A 27,489-nucleotide genomic window follows, 5' to 3' on the forward strand; every position below is an offset into this window, starting at 1 on the left:
ATAATCTAGAACTAAATAAATTATACCTCAGCAGTTTGAAAAATATTTTTATAACCAAATGCCAGTTCGGATTTTGACTGTCATGAATATATTAAGATGTTTCCAACAAATAATAGCGATTAGACTGGATTTACTACGATTGTATGGGTTTTATTCTCTTTTTTCCATGATTTAGCTTTGTTTGGATCTGTATACCTCGAAATGTATTGTTGTTCCTTTCTTTTATTAATTTTTAACGATAAGTTTATTCAGAGTTAAAAATCAACTTCGGAAAAATTTCACCTAACCCATTTTTACCAGGCATAGAATTTGCAGTTACTTAATGGATTGAATAATCATAATTTCAGGTCATAATATTTTTGAATTTCATACACTGATTTGTTAAATCACAAGTCATAGCTTCCAATGCATACAGTCTTACACCAAAAATGTCACAAGTTGGTTGAAATACAACAATTAATACATCTTTATATCTCTAAAGCATGTCAAGTCATCAATCCCATGTTACTTTTTTGGTATTGTTGCTTTGCTTCCGTTGGCAATAAATATGAAGATATATCGAAGATGGGTTATAATTGATAAGTGGAATTTTTTATGTACGCCTTTTGTACCATAAGAAAAGAAATATCGACAGGAGAATTACAAAACATCCTGGATTAGTCAGAATAATCCGATTTTCAATTTATTGCTAATCAACATTTTTAAGAAAGATATAAAATAAAAAAATAAAAAAAACAGAAATCCAAAGTGATGTAAAATTTTTTGGGAATATTTTTTTAAAAACAATATTTTGTTTTATTATTTTTTTTAACTCACATGAATTCTTTATAATAGCCCTTAGCCAAGTGGGAATTCTAATTCTCCAAAAAATTTAGAATTTTGTTCAATACTTTTAGTCTTGTTGCAACTCAAAATAAAACCGGAATGTAATTCTTGAAAATACGATAGCCTGAAGGGGGAAAGCGACCTTTAATTTATTTTTTTTATTTACACAAATGGACGAAAATAAGCGAAAAGTTACGAAGACTTTCTGAGAATAACGTAGTACAATGTTTCTACAGAGAACGAGTTCGGAATATAAATTTTCTAATACAAAAAATATATATTTATATTGAATTTATATATACATTTTCTTTGAAGATATTTATAAGATTATTTTATTATTTATCGATATAAAATCATAGAAAATAGGGGAATATATGTTTTCTTTGTATAGAAAATGTTTTTCTAAGAAAATTTCACATGCTTGCGAAGAATGTTTTATCTGATATTATATGCGGCTGATATGTTTTTATAAGATATGAAATGGTAAACTGAATCAGATTTTGTTGCTGCTTGCAGTGTCGTGGCAGTGTTCCGTGTTATAAGTTTTATTTTTTCATAAAAAAATATAGTTTAATATTTCAGATGTCGAATTTTAAATATAATTATTGCATTACAAAAAAGGGAGTGACATGAAAATATTTTTATTTGAGCTCTTGCCATCATGCTCATAAAAATGAATGAAGCGCAGTGACGTTCAAGCCTTTCGACAGTTTAAATCCTTATTACATTTAATGCCGCTATAGCTTCATTTATAAACGAAGGTAATAAAATTATGATCATATTCTGTCATTTATACTCACAGAAAGCAAATTAAAAGAGATACAAAAAACACGCACTAAAATAATAAAGAATAAAAAGAAATGTAAAATAGACCTATTTAACATTCATTTAAATGTTTTATTTTTTTTGAAAAATCGAACAATAAAGAATAATGAAATGACACTTTAGTGTTAACCATTCTTTCAAAAACCCTGATCTAATGTATCTACTACCTATACTAATACTAACTACCTATCTTTTACCCTTTTGCAAATGGAATCGTAGATTCAAAGTTAAATTCTGGTGTATATTTGACATACATTTTGTGAAAATACATTTCCATTTAATTTCCTGATGCAATTTTCACACAATGAATCCATTAAAAAAAATGGAATTGGAATTTTTCAAATAACATTGAGATTTCTTCTTCAAATAACATTGAGATCTTTGTATCTTTGTTCCTTTAAATAACACGGAATTATAAAATATTTTCATATTTCATATTTTCTTTTAATTACCTCAGTATTTCCAAAAAAATAACAAAAAATAATTTTTATTTAAAACAGTTCAATATAATTCCAAAAATAACGAATTTCATTCAAATTTCTTTTTATTTAATAGTAACTTAACATTATTTATCAAATAGGCTTAGTTTTATATAATATTAATTAATATTTCATTTTTTGTCTGCTTACCACAAAAATGTAAATAGGGAGTATTAATGAATTTTCTTTCTTTATTGAAATAGCAAGTAAAAAATATTTATTCTAATTACGAGTTTAAAATAAAGACTTTTTTTTTTTTATCAAGTATGGATTTCACAAATCATTTCTTATCTAAAAGCATTTTAGAAGAAATTAATATTTAGCAAAGTAGATGGAAGATAAAATTTTCCATTCATTTTATGTATGGAAAACATTTTCAAAGAATTATTCTAAGGATATCTTATCATTCATCCTTTTCAAGTATGTGCAATTCCTCCCCAAATGGAACTTTCATCTGAAACACTGTTAACATTATTAATCACTCCTGAAAGAGGTTATTTCAAAACTAACGAGAAAAGTTAGAAAGCTATCTCGGTTGGATTTCCAATTACGGAGTTTCATAAAATACTTCCTTAGAATCGCTTCTTTAATAAATAGAACATATATATATATATATTATTTCATCGATTTCAGGTTCTTTTTGAATATCTAAATAAATTTTATAATAATTAGAGAATGATACTGTAAAAAAAGAATATACGAAAAGATGAAGAGAAAAGAATGTTTAGCATCGTGATTTTTTTGTTGTCTTTATTAACGGTTGGCAGTAAAGTATGTATAATTTAAGTGTAATGTAAATTTTTTCTTCTTTATAAATTTTACCCTATGGGCGGAAAGAATGTTGTAACAGCTGTATCATTCTTTTAAATTCAGTTTTAATACAATGCTTCTTCACATATTCAAAATATTCTCGAATCATATTTACATTGTTTTAGAATGTAAGTTTGCTAGGCTGAACTGCTTATGAGAAAAATCAGTGGCTCCATGGGTGGGTAATAGGGACAAATGCTCTTATCTTTCAGTGGTTTCAAAGGGGGGGGGGAAAGTTTCGGTTTTACCACCAATATGATATTATATATCTTAGGGAAAAAATTTCCAATTATTATCTGGATATTAAGGTTTGCCTTCTTTTGCGACCGACATGCGTTCGGTTTTAATATAAAATCATTTGTACAGTATTGCTAAGTAAATGCTTTAAATTCTAAATTATTAATTAATATTTACTCTTTATATCCGATGCTGACATTCTGACTGAATAGCAATATTGTAAATTTACAAGAGGATATTTACATCATTTGATGACCGATATTCGTAAAAAATATTTTTATGAAATTCATATGGGGGGATGTATGTCAAATGAAGTCCAACAAGATTGATAAGGGAAAACGACGCTTTATGACTCAAATATTCCAAAAAACACGAAGCACAGGTAACAAAAACACAATTAAGATGTACATCAAGAATAGCAAGAATTCATTTGGAAATTAACAATACAAGCAGATAGTAAATATCTAATTAGAAAATTTTTATAGTGCACAATGCATTAGATTTTCACACAAGTACTATAGTGAAAGAAACTTAAAATCATTTAAGAAGTTATTTTTTTTTTTTACAGATTGAAATCAAAATTTGGCATACAACTCCAATTTTAGTATCAATGCCCAAACTAAATTTCATTCAGAATTTTTTTTTTTTCGTTATCTCGTCCATATGCTTGCAGGTTTACAACGAATGGATGGTCAGTCACTTGATGAATTGGGTTCAAAATCTGACATGTTTAAACATTAGATGTTAAAACTGAGCTCAGGTTTTTTTCATCCAGCTCGTTTCGTTTTGCAGTGATCGCATTTACTTGGACACAGGCTTACAGACAATCAAACCTCATGAGGAAAAAATTCATTCGAGATTTGATGACAACACACCACATTTCCTCCTGATAGCTCAAAGCGCTTTTAAATTATTGTGTTCACAGACAAACATAATTTTCCAAAAGCATGTTTTTAGGCCCCGGGGAGGTGTTAACCTGGAAATTCTTCAAACTCATGAATTCGAATTTTTTGACGATCACATTGATTTCTATTTCTATGAGTTGAATATGGCGATGTGAAAAGACTATTAAAATTTAATATATTCTAAAGATATTGATTAAAAATTCATGAAATTCATAGAAATAAAATATTTTCGTCAAATAATCATAAAATATAATACCATTCCTATACAAAATATTTCTTTTAGTGCATGGAACTATTTTAAACATCACATAATGTTATAAACATTACAGATGCTGATTAAAAAATTCACGAAAATATTTTATTACATTTTCATGGAAACAAAATATTTACGCCCCATAAGCATAAAATATATTTCTATTCCTGCAGAAAATAATTATTTTATGGCATAGATGTATTTTAAATATCACGCTGACTTTTACGAGAAATTTATTGCATTCTTTTTTCAGAAAATAGGCTATGTCTCGATAATTTAATAATTATTAGCTCCAAATAACTAAATTTAATAAAACAATTACGTCAGTGCAGCTTATATGTTTTCTTTTTTGTCTGAAAAATAAATTTTTTCAAGCTACTTGATCAAATGCAGAAAAGAAGTTTTTATTTTTATTCGAATGATTGAATTAAACTGTTTAGTTAACTTGTGTTGATTTTTCTAGGAAATTATTCTTTAAGAACTGCAAGAATGGCCAGTCATTTTTTTAACTGATGAAATATTCGAAAAAAGATTATATTCATTACATTAAAATGTTATTATGTAAGTCTTGATTTCGTTTCTCGTGTAACGAAAATATATATATATATATATATATATATATATATTGCACTCAACAAAACATTCGATATTTTAATAAATCTTAAGATCTTTCTGAGGCTTAAAAAAATAAAACAGTTTCAAAACTAATTATGTCTGTCTACGGATATGATAACTCAGAAATATAGTGAGTTTGACAAATGAAATGTGTCTCCAGAATTCTCTCTCGTTGTATATATATTTAAATTGTAAACATGGATCAAAAAATAAAAGTAAGATGTTAGAGGGAAATGTATGTGCCTATCTGTCCAACCGTCCATCCTGGTAAATAGGTAATGAAACAACCAGACTCGATGAGATTTGATGCACAATTTATTATGTTTTGTAGACCGTATTTATCAAAGGCGAATCAAATTTTCAGATGAACAGTCTATTCGTATTTATATGCGCGCAATAACTAAAAAAAGAAATGAATTATATAATTGGATTTCAATACATATTTATGCTCCAACAGCAGATATAAAGTTTTATATTTTAAATTTACAACTCAGTCGGCTTTAAATTTACAGTTCTATTTACTATACAATACATTTACACATGGGACACTTAATACAGTAAAAATATATGAGAATATCGATGAGAAAAACTGGTTAATCTTATGCTCAGATTTCTTGAGATAATATATAGCAATGCAAGTAATTTAAAATGGTTCTATGCAAATCCTGTTATATTTGTAAATTTCAAATACAAAAGAAAAATAAGATTGCAAACGCAAATCATGGCATCATAAACACACTTCATTTGATATGTTTTCTTATATATTCTTCATTTATTATTCAATTTTTATCTTCATTGAATTCTTCTTCATTCAATCTTGAATTATTCTTCATTCAATTTCTTCGTATATTTCTTAATTCGCTCAGCAGAAGTAATTCAGAAACTTTTCTTAATTCGCAATTTTTCATTAATTTTTTCTAAAAATGCATTTACCAATTTTTATTTGAATCATTTAGTAACATTTCCCTTATTAAATGACTCTGAAGAATTAGCGACAGACTTTAAAATTCAGCAGATATGCCATTTACAGAGGGGGTTGAAAGGTATATAACGTGGAAAAGGTTGTGAAAAAAAGACAAAATTGTTTAAGTATAAACTCCGCATATTTTCTCCCTTGCTTCTTCTTATCGATATATCTTCAATCGCGTGTTATAAAAGAACGAAATACAGTCAGATCCGGAAAATTTAATTTTACATTCGCCACCTAACTTGTAGAAATAGACTCGTCTAAAATTAGTTTCAATTTTTAACATCACACCTATCAACTCGTCAGAGGCAGGCTTTATGGATTCTATCCTCTCATAGCTTTCATCACTGCTGTTGCAATTATGATGATTTTATTCTCAGTTGCTCTAGCATATATCTATCCATATGCATGAATCAAGAATTCATGATAAATGTAGCTAAGGTGACATTTGCAGCACTTTGATAGCATTTGAGGTAGAAGCAGATTCAGTTCCAATTTATGAGTTATCTTCAGAACTTTCAGTGGTAAATGGCCCATATTTGTGTTTTGCTTGCAGTAACCATTTCTTGAAACTAGTCCGATCAATTACTGCTATATTTAGAAGTATCTGCCAATTATTTTTTAAATAATGTTAATTTAGAGTTCTTTTGAAATCTAAACTAACATTAGGGTTAGTTTAGAGTTCATTAACTATGGGATAGGAGCCTTAACATTCTCACCCCCCCCGGTTCCTATTCATCACCCATGTAATTAATATTAACAAATGGTTTCTACCTAGATTTAGATTTAACATATGAAATCCTGTCTATCACCACTTGTCAGAAATCGATTGATTATTCAACCATCAGAACCGAAATAATCAATGATTTAATTATTGGCTGGATAGTTAGAACTTCGTATCAATTGGTTCTAAGAAGAGAGAAAAATTCCTTGTTTGCATAATACGAAATCCATACCAGTCAATATGAAAAGTGAAAAATCTTAATGGTACAATACCCGTACCATCTGTCAGGAAAAGGTTTAAAAAGCTAGGTTCAAAAAATTCACGATAAATTTTAGTACGTATTAAATATGTGCAAAATTTAGTTTTCAAATAAATTTAAATTTTACGTGATGTAATGTACTTTTAAAAGAAATTTCCACAGTAAAAATTTGTGATTTTCTTTTCAAAACTATTCGGTAAAATTAATAATCTGTTTTTGTTCTCATACAATAGAATAACTTAAATAAATTTCCATGAGTTAACGCATTTTTTTTTCCTTAAACATGACAACACTTAAAAAAAATAAGAAAGAAATCCACTATAAATTCAGAAAATACATTTATATATCATATAATGCAACTTTTTGCATCACAATAAACTCGGAAGAAAAGATTCATATTCAAAATATTACTTTCAAAATTCTAAAAACTTCATAAATCTTGTTCAACATTTTTACATTTATTCAAACTACGAATCTATGCTCTATTTTTAATGCCTCAGAAGAATATACTTCGTTCAAAAAGTTGAACGAAACATGAATATTTTATAAACCTTCTCCTTTCTCTGCCCCCCCCCCGCTAAAAAAAAGGCGTAGATAGAAATTTATCCTTTAAAGTCATCCACTATGATATGCAAAATGATGCGAAATTTTCTAGTGATCATAACTTCTCGAATCAGACAACAGATTTCCTAAGAGATACCCTAAAAAGCGACGATGAAAAGCGGCGGGAAAAATAGTAGTATCGTCTGCCGTGAAAAAGAATGTCAAACGATATCCGATATTCCACATCTTGCGAATTTGCGTGACTTGTTCTGAGCCCCGTTTTTTTTCCAACAGATATACTTGCAGATCCATTTTCATTTCAGATTATTCGTGTTCATTAATCATTTATGGACGTCTTATAAGAAGCTATTTGTTTGTTTTTAGAAGTTATTGTTCCCTTATGATATATTTAAACGATAGTGTTACTGCGTTAAAAAAATTCTGAAAATTTTAAATATTTTCCAAATATAAAGGAATAATGCCATTTCTGGAAAAAGAAGAATATCATATTGTCGACTTGTCAGAATTTTTTTTTATCCAATTTAAATACAGGCAGAAAATGCTTGTAACTCGTGATTTCAGGTATTCAAAGCTTTCATTCGCGGGAATGGTCAATTTGTATGTGCTGCATTAGGATAATGGTGATTCACAGGTCCCTCCTGGTGTCAGACTATCACTTTCTGGTGTTTCACAACCAGCTTATTTCCCTGACCTCAAGACATAGGACTTTTATCTCAGATGAAGAATTTTCTTCAGAGAAACCCATTTTCAAGTTCCAAAAAAGTACATCGATAAAGTGACATTGCAAAAGATGGTAAAAGGAGGCATTTTAAACTCACATGCAGCTTCACATGAATGTTTGTAAAAATGCATAATTGCTTAGAATAATTTCGGAAGTTTTATCTGCACATTTAGAGGGTAATAAAAACCTTCATAAACTATTTCACTGGAATTGTATATAAACATTGCGAAAGATTAATAAGGTATTCCATTTTTTTTTTTTTTAGGATTCCCTTTCAAGCAATTTAGACATTTTGACACCTTAGGCAGAGCATATTACGAGGCTCTTCTTTCCATAATCTAATTAATTTGGTTTCACATTTCAAAATATATTTTAACTTAACATCATGTTTATATTTTATGCTAAATTAATTTTTATTTTAATAGCTTCATGAAAAGGCAAATGTTGCTATTTATTTATTTATTTTGAGTCATAATTGCCTAATGTGCTCAATATCTAACTAATTATGCTTATTATACATAATATCTAATACTTTGCTATGCTTAATATCTTAATATTTTAATTTCATAAAATATGTATTTTTTTTACAAATTTATTAGCAACTAGATGGTAACTTTTAAGCGATCTATCAACTTACAAAACATTTAAAAAGATTTTTGTAAATATATACTTTTAATTTATACACGTGCGAAGAAATTACAATGTGCAGTTATTACTACCACCTTCATTTATATGCGAATGACCACTAGTTCTAAAGGCAACATGAAATACAATAATATACATTGTAAATTAACGTACAGGTAATTAAGAAAATTTTTAAGAAGGCATTAAAATCAAAGAAGGAATGGCACTTTATCAAACTGGTCTCAATAAATATGTAATTTTTTTTAATTACGTCGGCGTAAAAATTGTTTTCTGCCGACAATAAAATTGAAATTATCGAAAATATCAAAATCAAAAAATCTTCATTGTAAAAGACAGTTTTGGGAAATTTGAGAGGAATTCAATACAATTTTATTGAACTTGAATTGTTTCATGTTTGTAAAGAAAGAATTTTGCAACCGATTTTATTTTCGCATCCTAATGTGAAAGAATTTTTATGCTTTGTTCACTTGTGTATTCATAACAACAATATTCTACTCTAATAATTTCATAATTAAATAAATTAATGAGTTAATACAGTGACATTTTGATTTTGTACTAGTAACGCCACTTGGCTATGAATTTCAGAAAAAAATTGAATCCTTGATTTACAATCATAGTAACGAATAAAAATGAAATATACATATAATACGAATAAAAGACTAAATATAGTACGAATAAAAAAATTATATATTTTTAAATTAAAACAATAATTCTTTCTTTTTTAGTACTTTAATTTAAAAAATCCTTTTTAAAATATCACTTTTAATTGAATTTATTATATTTAGAATCTAGATTTTTTAATTATAAAGTACTAAAGCAAGATATTTTTCATTGAAGGCTATGAGTGACATATTTTCGTGCAAATAAGTATACGTTTGAGAGAAAAAAAATTCTCCCTCACGTATATTTTATGATATACTTCGGGGGGTAGGGCTAGTTTACATTGTTTTAATTACTGAATTTATACGCAAACTCGGCGTGATTAAATTAAATACATCTTTTAATGCACATAAACATTGTTATATAACTAAAAGCAAATATATAAAGATTGGCGAATCAAGTTTAAAATACAATATCTAGCTGCAGTGCTTCGGATAGAGATTCGAATCTCTTTAAATTTTTATTTAGGCGTTACACGGTTTCAAGTTATTGATTAGAATTAATATAAAAAAACTAAAATAACTGAAATTAACTTTTTTAACCGATATTATTATTATTATTATTTTGATATCATAATTTTAATTCTTCAGGCCCTTCAAGTTGAAAAAATAATTTATTCCCTGATGTCATTTAATTTCTATGCTATTTTCTACTAATTTGCATATTTATTTTTGATTAAAATGACAATAATTGTGATACAAATAAACGTTTCAACCTCGGGCATCATTAAAAATGTAAATCCTTCCTTATTTGGAAGACGATATATATCTTAAATAATTTTACTTCCAGATATATTTTGTGTATATTTATTAACCAATAATTAAAAAACAAGCCTATATTATTTTAATATACTGCATTTTTTTTAAACTCTAGGATGAAATGGATGTATGGAAAAATGTATTGTTCTATAAATAGTAATAATTAAAATCTCACGACGTAATTTTGATAGTAAATCGACAAGATTGAAACAATATTAATGTAAAATCAATTAAATGAAAATAATTTTATTACATTAAAGATAAGAAAATTAATTAGCTATCTTAGAAAAATGAAAAATTTTGTACTTTACGTAAAATATAATGCTGCTTATTGCATCCTACATTGAAAGCAAATTCATAAAAGTCATCTCAAGTAAAATTCCTGGCGAAAAATGAAGTCATAAAAAAAATTCGCCATTTCATTTTATTATTCATATTAAGTTTTAAATCGTGATGCTACTTAAAATTATAACAAGGATTCTTAATAAGAAATTTTCTAAACTTTTCTCGTAAATTGTTTATTATTTCAGACAAGAACACAGCCGGGAAATGTGTTTGTCATATTGATTTAAAAGAGGTTTTATAAAATTTAGTAGATAATTTATTAAAATTTATTTTATTTTATTTATTATTAATCATACCGTCCATTTATTAATTATTTACCAAATCTGAGATCTCGTTTAAATTGTACTGAAAATTGAAAATTGTACTAAATTGAAAGAAAATTGACCGATTTCAGAAAATTTTCAAAAACTTATAATTTCAAATTAAAAATAGAAATTTATCAAAATTATGTTTCAATACTTATCAGCTCCGTAATAGTTATATAGAAAAATATAATATGTGCAATGTTGTGAATATGGAGATCATAAAAATAATGCAATATCTTCTTGTGTTTGGATCATATTTTATTTAAATTTAATTGAACGCACTTATTTCATAGGCAGCCAGTAGACATTTAAGAAAATAGTTGTTTTCGTAAAAAGTTCAGTCGAAAAGTTTAAACATTTCCTTTTCTTAAAATCAATTATTACTCAATAAATAATCTGTTGAGTAACAGATTGCATTGGATTTAACTTTGCATTGAAAATTGCACACACAAAAATAATAAAGTTTACAACTGAATCAGCAATTTGAAGAAGGTAACAAGTGTCATATATAAACATTCACTCTCAGTCACTCTTTTTGATGGGAAAAAACAACAACAATTTTTTCATAGGCCGACATTGTTAATTGTGTTGCGGATTGTTATGAGTGAGGATAGAACCTGGGACCTTGTGGTTCGCAGTTGAGTAACAAGACCACAATACAAAAGTAATTACTCGTGAACCGTAGTTGTTATCTGGCTTATAAGCTACACAACAACTGTAAAAAGAAATCAAACAGAAATCACTAATGTAAAGAAACTCATACCAAGTTTCATAAAAGGAAGAAAAATAAATAAAAAAAGGAAAATAATATTTTTTTATTTACTACCGAAAGCAACAATTGAAATGATTCTTTTGATCAAATTGCTGATTTAATTTTGAATTCAAGATTTAAATAATAAGTGTGTATTTTTGATTACATAATATCTTCCAGTTACTTGAATGAAGAACTTTTTTTGCTGCATTTTCAAAATGCCATTATTTTTTTAATGCGACATCATTATTTTCACATAAAATGTAAAAGTTTTGCAAACGCTCCAAATTCTATCATACACAAACAGAATTTTATAGCTTTAATCGGCTAAAAATATTTATATAAGTAAATACATTTTTTAATCAATATTCACCGAATACAGATTTCCCCTCTTATTATTTGCTAAAAATTTATTCTATAAGCTACTTAGTTTCAATAAAAGAAATAAAAATAAACACTTTTTCATGATTTTGAGAATATGCGAGTCTTGATCTATCGCATTCTTGAATATAAAGCAAGAAAATGAATATTCTACCTTTTTAAAAGATTTTAATGCAAACAGTTGTAAAATAATCAGTTGAATGAATCATTTGAAACAATGTGATCTTTAACACAGGCAAATTTTTTTTCCCATGCGGAATATTGTCTCTTAGGATAACAATTAATTCTTTCAACCACAAAGAGAATTGCATTCTTTCCGATTGACCAATCAGAAAAAGTCCCGCCCATTTAATTTCCGGAACTAGTCAGAACTTTCGAATTAGAGAAGACTCATACATTAGTTAGTCTCTATCTTGTTTCGGTGCAGGCAGAGAGGTACGCCTTAAAAGTGCTAACGCGTAACTGCTGTTAGGAATGATTATCATCTCGAAGGTTGAAATGAATAAAATTTCTCATTTGTTTCTATAATTTTCTCTAGCCATGGATATGATTTTAAGAGATTCTATTTTCAGGAGTTTCTATTTTTTTTTATGTTGAATTTTAAGTTGAATTTATATATCTTGGTTCACAAGATATTAAGTAATACGTGATTTTTTTGTTGTAGCATTTACTAAGCAAAAGAATTATTATAAGTTATAGCTAAATAAATTGAAAAAGAGTATGATAGAATAAAATATTCAGTTAAGATATTCTTGATGAAACTTTTCATTGTGATGCCGAAAAAAAGGCTAGAGTGTTTCATTTTTAACCGGCATGTTTTGTAACCAAATGAAAATACTTTTAAAGAATTATTATTTATTGAGTAGTTAATTTCTGTTAAGTATTTAAGATTTTTTTTGGATTCTTTATCAAAATCCAGTTTTCTTTGTATAAAATTAATCTTTTTTACGTGTTATAAAATGATGGTTTTAAAAAGAGGAACCACAGCAAACATCGATGTAAATATAAGTTCAAGTTTAAATACAAATTGAATTGAATGATTTTCTTTTATATGGAAAAATTACCGAGAGGTTTGTGAGATTTTCGTTTTTATTTTTGTCTTATCTGACAGTGGAACTTCGAGAATTCAAACTTTTTGAATTTGAATTTTTGATAACTCGTGTGTTTTAATCTGGTTCTCTTTAATTTCCTATTTAATATAATGTTCACGAAACCCAAATTTGTTCAAATAGAAATTTTAGATCTTTTGATTTTTTTTTTTTTTTTGTCCCGCCCGTTTTTAATCCACGAAGTTCTACTTTTATCTTCATCAATTTTGTTTATTTATTTATTTTTTATTTTGTCTCGCTGCATGCAATTGCGAAACATTCTATTGAATTCCTTGAAGCATCCCTTCTTTGATATAACTACTCATTACCTTAAGGATTTGCAGATTTTTGTTGTTCATGTATTACAATAACAACTACACATTCCGACTTACCGCTTGATGTTCGGAACGTCAATGGATAGCTCCATAGGGTCTATTTTTCTAGATAAAAAAATTGAGTAAATTTTCTACATTTTGTCCTGACTTCGTCCGCACTCGAAATCCAAAAGCATCAGATATCCCGCCAACTACCGAGCGTTCGCAGGAGCACAACACAGGCTTATCGAACGTGCATTTATCGTGAGGTGCAAACGATTTTCACTCTCAGATGCGAGTAGGAGTATTTGTTGACTGTTCAGAAGTAGGTGCAGTGCACTGACTGGCCGAAGAAGAACGGATCTCTTCCGATTTCTCTGCTCGCAACGCCGCCGCAACAGTCGATCCCACGTGATGGAGAGGATGTTTTTTCATCCCAGGATGAAGTCTTGAAGATTTCTGACTTTGAGCGCCATCTGTTGGCTATAATATGACATAAATGTTCTTGGTGATAAAACTTACTGAAAAATAAAGAATGGATTATTGGCACCAACTTGTCAAATTCTATTATAAAGATTACTCATTAGGATATAGTTAGTTAACTGCCTTAAAAAGGCATTCATGTATATATTCGTATAAAAAAACTCTCTAATAATAAAATAAAATAATAAATAGAATTAAATAAATAAAAAGTTATTTTCCACTTTCTCAGAAAATCTAAAATGAATTCAGATTTTGCATTAAAAATATTTTGAGTTTTCTTTTCTTTGGTTTCTTTCTTTACTTTTGTGTGAATGTGCGCGATAGATTGCCTCATACCACTTTTAGCTACGGTTTCATTCTCTTCAAAATGATTCATTCCTACGTATGAAAATCATTCCTACTAATAGCCTGTAATCTTATTCATCCATTGGGTTTTCATTTCTATACTACAAAGCACAAAACGCTCATTAGAGGCACTCTGAGGAAAAAATCTTTGCATTTGAGGCTTTGTCGATGATTCGAAAGTCCACAATTTTTATGTGGATCTTGTACACAATTATTATGTAACAACTTTATTGGAAGTATGGGAGATATTTCGGGAAACATTTCTTCATATCATGGGCCCTCAAACTAATATCTACGTTAAGCAAACTATTTCAGGTATATTTATTTGAGAAGGATCATTTTTCACTATGAGTAAGTGGCATCTTTGACACAAGACAAAAGTTTTGAGGAATTTAAAATGAATCGAATTTTTAAATTTATAAAATGCCAAAAGAGGATCCATATTGTTCATTTTGATCTTATAAAAAGAAAATGATTTCACATTTCTGGAATATCAAATGACGTTAGAATTGTAAAATGTTTTTAAGTACTGTATGTGCCAGTCTTCTCTATAAAGAAGAAAAAATTCTGATGCATTTTTTATCAATTTTATGTTTTCAATCTTTTAAAGTTTCTGTTGATAAAAAGTGCATGGGATTTTCTACTCTGAAAGGTAATGAGAAACTAATTAAGCACCTAAAATATCTAATTCTGACAGTCTAAGATATCTAATTCAGACAATCTAAGATCTATCTCTTTCATACAATCTAAGGTATCTCATTGAGATAATCTAAAATAGCTAATTCAGACAATCTAAGATTCTAATTTAGACAGTTTAAGGTATATCTCTTTCATACAATCTACGATATCTAATTCAAATTATCTAAGATATGAAACTTAAAATATCTGTTTCAGATTCTTTAAAACAGGAAATGTAAAATATCAATGCCTGATACTCTTGTATGGAGCGAATTAATTTGTTAGCAATGGCAGCACAGAATTGAGCTGAAGCCTGGATTGCTTCATAGCTGTCCATAATGATAATGACAATGTAAACGGATTCCAGTAACTGTCGTACTTTCCATCCAATATTAATTCCATATTCAACTCATTTCTTTGAGTCATTAGCTTTCTTTAATAGAGAAAAAGTCATTTCAATTCATTTCTGACCGAAAAACGCATTCAAAACTTCAAATGACATATACCTTAGAAAATTATATAAACTAACGAAATATTTATTATCTATATTAATAAAACTGGAAAGACAATTTCATTGCAAGCTCTTGAAAATTCAAACCATTCAATAGTTTTATCTTCAAATCTTATTCACATTTGTTGTGGAGAATAAGAAATGTTTTTGTAAAGATTTCGTGGCAATGAATTAAATAATTTTTTAATGAAATGTATGCTTACATCCGAAGTGTAAACAATTTATTGGTCCTTCATAGCGAAAGCCTGTAAAAACTTAACTAAATATTTAAAAATGTTTTATCAGTGAAAAATATATTACATATAGTAATTTTAAAAGTTTCTAAAAATAAAAAAAAAATATTTTAACCTATCTGAACAAAACTTATAAATATTATTTATTTAATAAAAGAAATACATGTTTAATCTTACTATTCCGACTGAATGAAAATATTATGAATATTTTAAACCATTTTATTCATTTGACCTCCATGTTAACACTTGTTGCGTTTAATCATACCATTCATTCAAGTAATTCATTAAAAATTGTTATAATTTACTGAGAATATTAGCAGTTAATGGTTTCTAAAAATGGTTCGCTTCAACCGATATCGTCTGATATTTTATACCAATATAAAGAATCAAGTGGAAAGAAAAAATGTTGCATTGTAATATTTTCTATATCAACGTTTTTTACATTAAAATAGTGAGAATGAAAATATTAACATCCTCAAGAATGCTTGGAAAGTAACTGAAATGTGTTGTCTCAACTGTTGAGTTCTAATCTTTTTCTCGTTTCTTAGTATTTATTTTCAGAGTTTCTTTATTATTTGTGAAAAGATTATTTGATTATTTTATCTTTTCATGAGTATCTGCATTTATGCGAAATATCTGCATTCATATTTCGGATGGTTCCTCAATATTACAGGATATTTTTTTAACAGAAACTTTTTGACCATTGGGTTTTATGAGACCTTCTGGTACGTTCCTGTAGCGAGAATATCTCGAAACACATTGGCTTCGCGTAACTCGCCCGTGATTCACACCTTACTATCTAATTAAATCACGCCTACTATCTAATTAAATGAATGCCGTCTCTCCTAAAATGAAGAGATAACAAAGAAGGGATAATCTAATTAATTAGACAGATAATCGGAGAATATGTTAACCAGTCACCGGTGGAAAATTTAAGTATTTGGCGTGCCTAAAGAGTGCACTTCATTAGATTCTCTTTTAATAAAATGATGAATTTAATTTCAGATTACTGCGCATTTCCAAGATAATAATAATCTATTTTAGGTTAGTAATTTTCATTTTATTAACTTTGTGAATATAATTAGTTTTTATTTATCTATTATTTGCCAAATTTTCCACATCTTTAATGTGTACAAAATATTATTAAAGCAGATATTCTATTTTATAAATATTTTAATAAGTAAATGAGAGTAAGAGAACATGCTGAACGATTATATTTGATAAAGTTTTAATATTATCTTAATATTTTATAATTCACAGAATAAGTATTTTTTACGAACCTATTTATTTAGCAACTAAGAAAATAAAGGTTTTAATCAGCCTGCTTCTGCCGCCTCTCAGCTTAGCAGTTCTGCTAGTGTGGTTCGGAAGTGTGGAGAGTGAGGTGTTCATTCAGTGGTAGTCCTCGTCTGACCTCAGTTCAAAATGACGAGGTCCGTCACACATTAGCCCTATTGTTGTTTTAAAAAAGAACGTTAATATAACTAAACTATAGTCAGCTTATCGGTTCTCTATTCAGTTGGAAATCGGCCACTGCAATCACAGACGTAACTCATGACAGCGAATGTGTTGACAAGATTAAAAACAAACAAACAAATAAAAAACATGAGAGATTTCAGTTGAGCTGAAAAATGCAAAAGCTCAAAGTGCGAGTCACTCAGGTGTTTGATATTGAATGAATTCAAATGCTTAATATAATTTTATAAAAGAAACCATAACTCCGGGCAAAATAATTTAGTCCTCTGAGAAGTAGATAGATTATTTCAAATTTTTATAAAACATTTTATTTAAAAACTTTTTTATAACTTGAACTAATATGCACGATTTTGTGTGTATTAAATTCGATGGGATGATACATATTATTACTTATATAGCGTAGAAGATTGTGCAGTTGCTGGCTCAAACATCCATTTCGTCGTTTGAATGAGGTGAAAATAGAAAGATTCTCCTCAAAATAATCACAGAATATTTTAAAAATTATATGTTTAGGGTTATGTATGATTTTTTTCACTTGATTTCACAAATAATTTTATACCAGTATAAAATTATTTATTCCCGTTTATTCTATTTAAAAAAGCTCTAGGTTTAAATTTCCACTCGTTGATTCGGAGGGCTATTCGTAATGTAATAAATTTCGGTTTGGATTTAAAAATAAGTATTAGAAATACTGATTTGTTTTTAATATTAGCTATTGCTCTGAAATTTTCATAAAATACATGTGTTATTCTAATAGTGTGAAAAACAATAACAAATGTATGCACTAAACATGCTTTAATTTATTGGTAAGAAATGTTTAAAATTTTATGAAATATTATAAATATTGAGATATTGCACATATTTTTGTTTGTAATAAATATTTCAAAAGATCTATTTCTTAACCGATATTTATAGAATAATAGGTATCTTTCAAAAAATGTTCCATGAAACACTGCTCTCTAATAATAAATTATGCTCGATTTCTTATACATCTTTGCCGTTGTTTTTAAATATTTCATTTCCGCTGGTCTCAGTATTTCTAATTTTAAATGACGTCACAATAATGAATTACGACTATAATTTCTCAAAATAACGATTACATATCTTCTGCTACAGATTGCCATGAAAATGATATATTCACAGGTTTATTGCAGATATTTTTCTAAATCTGTTTTATAATTTTACTGACAAAACATATCTGGATAAAGCTATAAGAATGAAATTTAATTATTCGTCTTTTTTTTTGTATGTATATCAACATATTTTTAAAGTTTTGTTTTACTTTTCATTGTATATAATATGTTTGGAACAAATAAAACCTCAATATTTATTCAAAACATACAATTTCAAAAATTTTGTATAAGAAACTTCTTATCTCACATAATTACAAACGTAAATATAAACTATACTATAATATGAAAAGCATTCTCCCTCGTTAACTTAAATGTATGAAATTCTATCAACACGCAAATACATGCTAATAAGTTCAAAAAGGTTTCAGAAGTTTAAAAATATATTACGAATATAAATGAATGATACCATTTCCCACAGAGCTGGTGCAGAGTATCATACGATCAACTAATTAAGGTTCAGACAGCGCAGATTTCATCTAGGTCAAATAAGCAGAGCGTATGTCATGATCATAGACAATCAAAATTTCTCATTGAGGAAAGACCAAGATATCGGGACCGGCTCACAAGTCCCCTTTGATATCAAATCATGTGTCTTAAAATCGCATTTTGGTACTTCTACAATTAGCACCATCTTTTGATCTCGCCCATCTGACATGCTGAAAGGGCAACGATTTTTAAATTCTAAAGAAGTGCAGCAACGAAAGCCACGGAGGAGGTTGAAAAACAACAACTCGTAATCCGTATTTATGCCTGCGTAGGAACAATGAATAAAATATATAACTGCACAGAATAGTTAAGAATGCGATGCTACGAGAAATTATTGGCACCTTGATGGACAAACTTATTTTACCTCATAATGAGGTGACATGTCATATCTGGAACGTTCTTATTTCATCCGAATAAGAACGTAAAGGGCCTCTAAAATAATAAAACCTATCCAACTGAATTTTATCTTTTAAATATTTTGTTATTTTGATTTGATGGCACATTCATTCATTTTTTATTCGATGTACAATGTAAGCACATCGTTATCTGCGAAGGGGTTAAAATATAATTCATTTCTAATATCACCGACGGAAATGTATTTGAATGATTGTATCTTTACATTATGAAAGGAAAAGGAAGCTCATTGTTTTCCTAATATATATATAACTAAAATTAAAATATCGAAAACTCGTTGATTAAACCAGGACTACTTCAATTTTTTCAACTGGCCAAATGTTAATAGAGATGGAAATATAACTATAATTTCACATTCTTAATTTTATTTTAAAAATAACTGACGAGATTATAATTTGAAAATAAAACATTAATTAATGAAACTTCAAATAATAATGATTGTTTTGAATATCTAATTGAAATATTATATTAATCAAGTTAATTTGGTTAATAACTTTTAGATATGAATGCTGAATAGCTTGTATTGTAACTATTCAACATTCATGTAGCCTTCATGCAGTTTTAGAAGCAACATGGAGGCTGTTTTGGGATAAATTTTGTTATTTTGAACTGTGGTCAGTTGAAGTGGATGTTGCATGTTCTCTTTTATTTTCTTCAAGTTTCCGTGCCAACGGATTGCGCATGTATCAATTTAATCAATTTAATTACTCAGGGTATGCTAGATAGAATTATAATTTGAATCTGGAACTCTTGGTCTCTAAAAACTAAACCATACCGCAAGACCACCTGGCCTTTTACATTTCTAATATTTTTCCAAGTGACTTCATTTGAATATTAAGAACGAAAATTTAAGAAGACCTACTATATACGATTGTCGATATTTTATGACTTAGTTTAGTTAGTTTAATTTCAGGTTTAGAGTGTCATGAGAACTATTTTGAGGCAATATTCAACTGTGACCATAAATATCGGTAGTGAATGAAAACACTTACGGCAGTATCCTGCTCTCCAAACTTCCACTCTTCCGACCCTCAATAACAGATTTAACATAGACTCTCGTGCCTTTGACGAGGTGCCTTACGAATCTAGTAGAACTCACCAATTACAAACTTAACCACCAATCCAAAGTGGCCCCTTACAGTGGTTGCTGACTTTTATTTCTCCCTACCAGTTTATGTGCCTTTTTGATTATTGTTTTATTCTCCTTGCACCATCCCTTCTTTTAGAGAATTCTTCCTAAGGTTGGACTTTGATTAGGTTAAGAAAATAGAATTTACTTAGTAACATTTATAAGATAAATTTTTAATTTCCCTTTTTATTACATTTTTTTAAAATAGTATTATTTCAGTCCAAGTCCAGCTAACCAAATAATTTTGTATTAGCACTTTACGTACGGCACTCTGCGCGCTCCCATGGTCCTCACACTTTTGAACGCTGTAGAAGAGTGCTTGGTAATCAATGGATTGTATATCTGCACATTTTTAATTTGCATTTGGCATTATATTTACATTTGGTATTATATTACATAAAGTATTCTTAAATGTTACTATATATATTTTATACATGTATGTATTATATAAGATTTTTTACACTTTATCTATTATTTATTTCACAGACTTGAATAATGCTATAGATTGTGATATTTGGTAAAGAATATTTCTTTGTGCAATGGTGTTCGACATGATTTGCAGCAGTATCTTGTTTTAAGACATTAAGGACCACTCACGAGTTTTCTCGATTTTCGCGTCCTGTCTGTTACGGACCGGTCACAAATTTTTTTGTATTGCGGGTCCCGTCTGTTATTGCTTCATAAATAACAAAGTTATGATGATTTTAGAAAGTACAAGTTTGCCCAAAAACGTGCTGTCGCAGGCATATGTCATACCGGTTTCTTTGCGATCCTTAATGTGTTAAATATTTGCCCCTGGTTGGTTATGCATCAATTTAGCAGGGGGAAAATGGAAACGAGATATCTCGTGACCCGGTCACAACGTTCGGCATGCTAAAAACGAGAAATCTCGTGACCCGTACGCCATGTGTTAAGTTGTGATGAAAGTTATTAATTTTACTCACCAGGAAAGTAAACTATTTAAGTGGAAGACAATTTGAATCATTCCATCGCTTATTTCTTGGAGCTGTGTTTTATAAAAGTAGGTTCAAATAAAATTAGTAATAACTCACATTTGAAACTACTCATTGCATTAAAAGGCTATTATAGTGTTTATTCGGTATTCATGAAGAACAGTAAGAATTATTGCAAAATTTTTCCAGAGTATATACGGAAAAGAAGTCCAGCACGTTGGATAATGAAAAACGATACTTAATTCCATAAGAGAATTGAAAATTGAAGTACCAAAAATGTAAGTAAGACTTAAATAAGGAACAGCACGTACAACAATTTTCTGTCTACAACACAAGTAGACAGAAAATTGCTGTTTAGAAAACAGCAAGAGCGCTCAAGAGCAAAGCTAAAGATCGCTCTATCTCCAGAATCAACTGAATCGCTTCAGTCTGAACAAATTTATATATACGTTTAGATACAACATGGCATTTTTCATTCTCCAGATTTTGATTTCTAAATGATGCACAGCAATAATTCTTGCATTTTCCAGAACCTTCATTTTTGTGGCCAAGGTCGGTGGTCATTTGCCTGGCATCCATTCAGCATTCGTTAGGAATCGCTGCCGATCTCTCTTTCCAGTCATTCATTACATTAAATTTGGCAGAGAAATAGATGGATAACAATATATTATTGCTAACATTCATAAAAAGATCATATATATTCATAAAAAGATCTATGAATTAAAAATTTTTTTTAATCTGTTGCAATTTGTGTTTTCTTTCATTAATATCATTATTTTCTCATGTGTTAACTGATCCACAGGGCATATGTACCCCATGTAGGGAGTTTTTGCTTCATTTAATAAATTTTTTTTTTTAAATCTAGATTCCAATCGCTTTTTCACAACTTCATTGTTTATTAGATTTTTAATCTCCAACCGAAACTTTTTGAATATTTGTTGATTTAGCATACCCTCTTGTGACCGTTATAAAGGGTTAACTAATCCATTCATTTACCTTATAAACCCTTGTCAAATTGTTTTCTGCTTTCTTATAAATACAAAGACTAAAAACGCAAAGTAAGCAACACTGCCTAAACACAAAATATGAATAATACAATAAAATCAAAACAATAAATTACCTTAATGTCTACATAATTTATGCGCGTTCTAGTTTGCATTTTTAAAAATTCTGTTTTTCGCTTACCAATACGTTAAGTAACGCTATGATTTATGAGTTTTTAAACTAGTAGCATCAGTAACACTTCTTTCAGAAATGGTTTTGCGCAAAATAATTACTTTCGAGAATTAAAACCCTGTATAATTTATGAGGGTAATATAACATGAAATATTTAAGTGACAGCTTTGCCAAAAAAGCATAAATTTTTCGCAATTTTAATCTATCCTTACATTTTTCACATATAATTAAATGCCACAAATACTTAAGAAGCTAACCGGTCCCAGTTAAAAAATAATTCTTGCCTGGCGAAATACAGTCTCCGTAATAATATTGGGTCGACTAGGATCTCATCCAGTCTAAGAGAGTTTTCTTCTTTCAAATATGTGTTTTGGATATGGAAGATTTTCATGATAACGAAGATATCCTTCGCCAGTATTTAATAATAATCATACGAATATTATTTTAAAGTAACAGAACTGTAGGGGTAAAATATATTCCATGAAAATAAGTTTATGAATTTATAACAGGTATTATTGCTTTCATGATTTCAATGCAGGTGCAAATATGATTTGGTATAATGTGATATATCAAAGATATATGTATTCAATATTCCATGAAAGTTTTCAAAGAAACCAATGTTTTTTTTTAAAATAAATATATTTAATAACATTTTTAGATATATTTCTTTTGAAAAAAAAATTGATGTTGGTAAATTCTCGGCATTTTAAAGTTATTTTATATTTATAACTTTTACTTTCTCGCATAATAAATGAATACGACGTATTGTAATCATTAAAAAATTGATTTAGAGATATTTATGAATCACCACATTTCAAACTTCTCTGAATTCGAAAAACACATTTTTTTCATTCTATTTATCTGTTTGTCTGTCTGTGAACACGATAGCTCAAAAACGCTTTGAGCTAGAAGGATTAAATTTTGTATATGGACTAGTGACAGAATTTATAGATTTCTATCGAATTTTGAACGAAATCCATTCATAGGAAGTGTATCTGGCTGTTCAATTACAAATGAACTCGATATCGACAAAACGTAAAAGCTGGGTAGATAAAATTTGATGCACAGATTTAGAATCTTAGTTTTGTAAAAATCAAATTTGAAATTAAATCCGTCAAAGGATTGACCATCTATCTATCTGTACTTTCACATGCATTTAAACGCAATTACTTAAATCGATGTCATTCGGTATGTTATGACTGCAAATGTAGTTCCGAGTCAAATGTTGGTTTCAATCGGTCTGGAAAAAGGCATTCAACATTCTCATGATCGATTGAGTAAAATTGCTTGATTCGCGCCAAATACATATATTTAACAACTGATCGTCAGTACAATACAAGGCATTCCTGGGTATTCCCAAAGTCCACAATTTTATACGGGGAGGGGGAGGAGGAGGTTCATAAGAACTTTATTGGAGATCATGTGCGAAAGCATTGGGAAGACCAATTCCACTAGGGAAATTCTTCGTATGCGAAGCATCAAAAAGAGAACTTAATGAGTGGTTTGAACTCAATGAGAGATTTGAACTCAGGATTTTGATAAATCTTCATGATTCAAACCTCTCTCAGTCCGAGAAACAAACAGCAAATCAAAAATAATCTGAATGTCATTGGTTTGTCAGTCTATTTGCTAACACGGAGGAAAAATGATCAATAATGGATATTTAGGTTTTACAATAATCAAGTTTTCTATTTGTATCAAGTTTTCATGCATACAACTAGACAGCTCGCTCCGCTATCAGTACTTCGAAAAGATAATGTGTTACATTGATTAGCTTTAGCCTCTTTGCCTTTATATAAGTTTTCTGACATTGTATAGAACATTCAAGAAGAGCCTTCAGATCTCGAGCTCAAAGAAAATTTTCATTAAAAAATTCCTTTAAAATTAATAAACATTTTTCTTAATTTTTTTTTTAATTTTCATTTTAATGGTCAAATGTTTTACAAAATAACCAAATAGTCTCAAAGTTAGTACCAGGTGTTATCAACTTACATCTCTTCAGATTAATTGAGCAGGAAAGCAATATCACAGATTTGTAATAATATATTTAACATAAAAAAGTAAAAATTCTGCAACTCTGTAAAATATTGGAACAATTTTCATATATTATGTTATTTCAATTACAAATAACCTAATCCAAATAATTCTTAAGGAAAGAATTTATTTCCATTCATGAATGAAGTGATGGGAAAAGGTATTATTTTTATTTCTTATAATTCTTTTATACTTTTTTCATCATCGAAATTTCAATCTGTTTGCAATGGGAACCCAAACACAAACCCGGAAGCCAGGGAGAAAAAAAAACTTACTCTGTAATTAATAATTGTTCGATCTGAAAAGAAAAAAAAGAAAAGAAAAACATAGAAACGTATAAATCTATAGATTTTTTTCCCGCAGTACATTATATAATTTCGTGCATTCAAAAGTGACACACCTATTTTTAAAGTTACGAATCACTTTTATTCATTGAATGCATTTATCATTATTTATCATTATATAAATTTTAAAATTTAATTATATAAAAAATTTATCATTTCAATACTGTAACTGAATGCTGTGAGAATATTTTTTGTAAGATATAATCAGTGGAAGTGGTTTCCTCAAAACGTTCTCACATACTCTCTAATAAAAGTGTTTCTCCCCACCCCAAAATTATTGACTATGGGTAAGGCAGAGAACGTTTTGGCATTGGTGTACAATAGTTCAAAATATTTACTTTTAGTGTGAATTTATCATATTTACTGAATTTATCGTGTAATCATTGGTGAAATTTTTTGGATTAATCCGTGCAGTTAATCGTATCCCAAAATCGAATTTGCATTTTAGTCGCATCTTCGTCAACCGATTAAAACCAAAATGTCACACAAAACCGTAATTGCAGTCACAGAATCGCATTCCAAATGTGATATATTTAAGTAACTGCGTTTTTGAGTGATCGCGTTTACATGCTTCTGAAAGTACACGTCGACAGACGAATTTGCCTGAAAATTTGATAGATCTCAGCATTATAAATATTAAATCTGTGTACCAAATTATATCTCCCCCCCCCTCAGCTCTCTAGAATTTGCTGACAACGTGTTAGCTTATATTCAAACACACATATAGACAGTCAGAATTCCTCTGAAAGGATTTTGCTCAATGTTTGATGCAAATCTACAAATCTAGTATAAAGATATTATACTAAATTTCATCTGTCTAGTCAGTTTTTGAATATCTTTGCCACCGAAAGGGACAGGCGAACAGAGAGACAGAATAACAATGTGTTTTCCGAAGCCAGGGAGTTCTAAAATGTGGAAAATCATCAAAATCTCGAGTTCGAATTTTCTAACAATTACAATACTTTCTCTATACTTCGAATACGAATTTAGCAACAGTTTAAATGAAAATGCTGCTACATTTTTTTTTCATTTTACAGAATACATTTAAATTAGATATTGTCTTTTATAAAACTTCATTTTTACGTCTGAAGCTGTTTCTAAATCATTGACTCAATTAAGTATTCACTCGAGTAAATAATCAGTGAGTTTATCTAGTGCTATGTAATTAAAGTAAACAAAAAATGTATAATTTTTTATACAAACATCTACTAAAGGGATAAAATATACTGAAAAAAATTGAAATATGTTATATTCAATAACACACAAGTAGTTTCGGAAGTCTTTCCTCAACATTCTGTGAAAAAGCGTTGTATCTAAAAATTTTGGAGAATATTCATGTATTTTATCAGCGACATTTCTTGGTAAGCATGCGAAGTTTCTATATAAACGACAATGGTTTTGGAATTTTCCAATTTACTATTACTTTATTGTTATCATTTTGATAGTTTCCATTTAGTATTTATTGATTTATAAAGACCCCAATCATGGAACGCTCCAAATTGCATTTTCGACATTCATCGCTTTTTTTTTTTGTCTGATTTGAAGAAATCTGCTGCCGAAGTCCATCAGACACTTTTAGAAACTTATGGTGATGCTGTTCCATAAGTTGTTGATGATGTTGGTTTTGATTTCAACGATTTAAGAGTGGTGACTTCGATGACAATGTCAAAGAACGGCCTGGAGGACCAAAAAAAAAAAAAAATTAGAAGACAATCCCTTGCAAGACTTATTAGACAAAAATAGGAAAACGTTGTAGGAAATGATGAAAAATATTTAATTGATATATATATATATATATATATATATATATATATATATATATATATATATATATATATATATATATATATATTGTACCAATTTTTCTCATTAAATGATTTTTTAAAGTGAAAAAAAATGACTGAAATATATGCTAGTGTCTAATATAGCCAAGTGATTTCATTTTATCAAAGACAAAAGCTCTTTTGTAAGTCGTCTAATTTACACTAGTACTGCATCTCATTTAGTCTACAATCCAAAAAGTGATCACAGAAATTCCTTTGGCATGATTAATTTTTGTCATCATTTATATGTGCATTGTTTACGTGTCATATGACGGTTAAGCGAAATTCAAAACGTAGATTACTTCCCTATTCCGCCACCGTGCATGTTCCAGTGACAGTATTAATCATCGCAGCGGCTGTCGCTCAAACAATAACCGCTCAGGGATGATCTGATAGCATCTAATCTGGCGAAATTAGATTATAACTGTCATTCTGACAATAGACTTCGTGACAGAGCGTCACCATAAAACAGCAGAGTGTAACAGAATGATTTTTAAACTTTATCAAGGCTGTTACAGAATAGTTTGAAGTCATCCATTTAAAATGTTTGTGAAATTGTGTTACATATTTAGATGAATGAATGGAATCGCCATTTCAGCTTAGCGGATATAACTGCTAACTAAATTTTTCTTAATGTGATTAATAACATGATATCTAATGTATGCAGAAAGTTTAGTTTAGTTCCATTAATGTAGCATTTTGAAAATAATCTAGAGCTATTTTGGGAAAGGTCAAATGATGATGACGGTATTCCGAAATTTCTGAACAATACCGCAACTACTCAAATGAATCTCTAAAATCGATTTAAGATATCAAACCATCTGAAAAAAAAGTAAAATG

At 28.7% G+C, this 27,489-nt stretch overlaps 1 protein-coding gene across 2 annotated transcripts in view; it reads right to left on the reverse strand.

The window, feature by feature from the left end:
* Window positions 1-13,769, reverse strand: part of LOC129965741 (latrophilin Cirl-like) — a 716,323-nt gene extending 702,554 nt beyond the window's left edge. For both annotated transcript variants that reach the window (XM_056079881.1, XM_056079880.1), the window contains exon 1: window positions 13,510-13,769. The gene's annotated coding sequence lies outside the window, so the exon portion shown is untranslated. The remainder of the gene's footprint in view (window positions 1-13,509) is intronic.
* Window positions 13,770-27,489: the final 13,720 nt, after the last annotated feature.

This window comes from Argiope bruennichi, chromosome 4 (genome assembly GCF_947563725.1).
Source record: "Argiope bruennichi chromosome 4, qqArgBrue1.1, whole genome shotgun sequence".
Taxonomy (NCBI): domain Eukaryota; kingdom Metazoa; phylum Arthropoda; class Arachnida; order Araneae; family Araneidae; genus Argiope; species Argiope bruennichi.